This window comes from Trichechus manatus, unplaced genomic scaffold, assembly GCF_000243295.1.
Source record: "Trichechus manatus latirostris isolate Lorelei unplaced genomic scaffold, TriManLat1.0 scaffold00524, whole genome shotgun sequence".
NCBI classification, from domain to species: Eukaryota; Metazoa; Chordata; class Mammalia; order Sirenia; family Trichechidae; genus Trichechus; species Trichechus manatus.
The window spans coordinates 85,777-87,117 of record NW_004444460.1 but is presented as its reverse complement, the minus strand read 5'-3'; the positions used below and the strand labels follow the sequence as shown (position 1 = coordinate 87,117).

Genomic DNA, 1,341 nt, shown 5'->3' with positions numbered 1-1,341 from the left:
GTGGGGAGACGCCTGGACCACTGCATGGGGATTTGCCCTGTTCTTCAAAGCTGGGAGCGTTGCGCACACAAGAATCACCAGGAGACCTTTATTTATTTACCTCTGGTACCAAGGCAGTTTATTGGAAGAAATGGTAGAGTACGAAGAGAAAAGAAAGAGAAGTGAACTTGTTGTAACCACAGCATGCTTGCGCGCACCAGGGACAACGGAAGTCTCCGGATGCTAAGGCTCAGTTCTCCTTGTCAGTGTCGCCCAAAGTGAACTTGTCAAACAGGTACTCGGCCAGGCCGCCGTCCAGGGCCCCCAGCTTGCGCAGGTTGGTTACGTGGTCGCCCAGCTCCTTGATGGCCCTCACCTGCTGGTGCAGAAAGTGACTCCCCAGGAAGTCACACAGCTGCGCGTCGCCCTTGTCGGTGGCCAGCCGGTGCAGGTCCAGGTGGCTCTGATTGACGCTCTGCTCCAGGTGGAAGGCGCGCTCCATGGCGTTGAGCCCGCTGCCCCAGTCGTCCAGGTCGGGCCTCCTGATGTCGCGGAGCTGGATGCGGCCCCCACGCTGGTTCTGCAGCTTCAGCAGCGTCTCCGCGTGCTTGCGCTTCTCGCCTGACTGGCACAGGAAGTAGGTGGCGAAGTTCTTCAGGACCAAGCCGTCGCGGTCGAAGTGGTAGGCCATGGAGAGGTACACGTAGGACGCGTAGAGCTCCAGGATGATTTGCCGGTTGATGGCGGCTTCGCACTCCTGCTGGTAGTTCTGACGTACCTGCGACAGTGGCGCGGTCGCCATTCCGGGCAGCGTGGGCCAGGCGGCGACAATGAAGGCGCAGGTGGAGCGCAGCGGGCGGCGGTGGGGGCGGTTCAGCGCGGGCGGCGGGCTCAGATCAAGATGGCGTGGCTTGGACTAGGCTGGCGGCGTCCGTTTATAAGGGGAGGATTAGGACCCAGATAATGGGTCTGTTATTGGGAGTGGGGTGGGGATTCGGACCCGGATGATTGGTCCCTTACGGGGCGGGGGCCGGGGGTGGCCTAGAACGCAGGCCTAGGTGGCGGTGGGAGCGCCAGGTTCCATGGATCCTGGTTGAGGCGGAAAGAATCTTTGCTGAGGGTCCGCTTTTTTTTTTTTTTTAAATAACAGCACTATTGACATATAATTCATATACCGTAAAATTTACCCTTTGTAAATGAACATTTCAGTGGTTTTTACTGTATTCATGGTCATGGAATTGAGCAGCCATCACCACTATCGAATTTCAGAACGTTTTCATCATCCCAAAGAGAAACCTGGTACACATTAGCAAAGGATCTCTGGTGGCCCAAAGGGTAAGCGCTTCGCTGCTAACAGAAAGA

At 56.8% G+C, this 1,341-nt stretch overlaps 1 pseudogene; it reads right to left on the bottom strand.

Moving 5' to 3' along the window:
- Positions 1-229: 229 nt before the first annotated feature.
- LOC101360827 (ferritin heavy chain pseudogene) lies at positions 230-781 on the bottom strand (annotated as a pseudogene).
- Between the last annotated feature and the right edge of the window lie 560 nt (positions 782-1,341).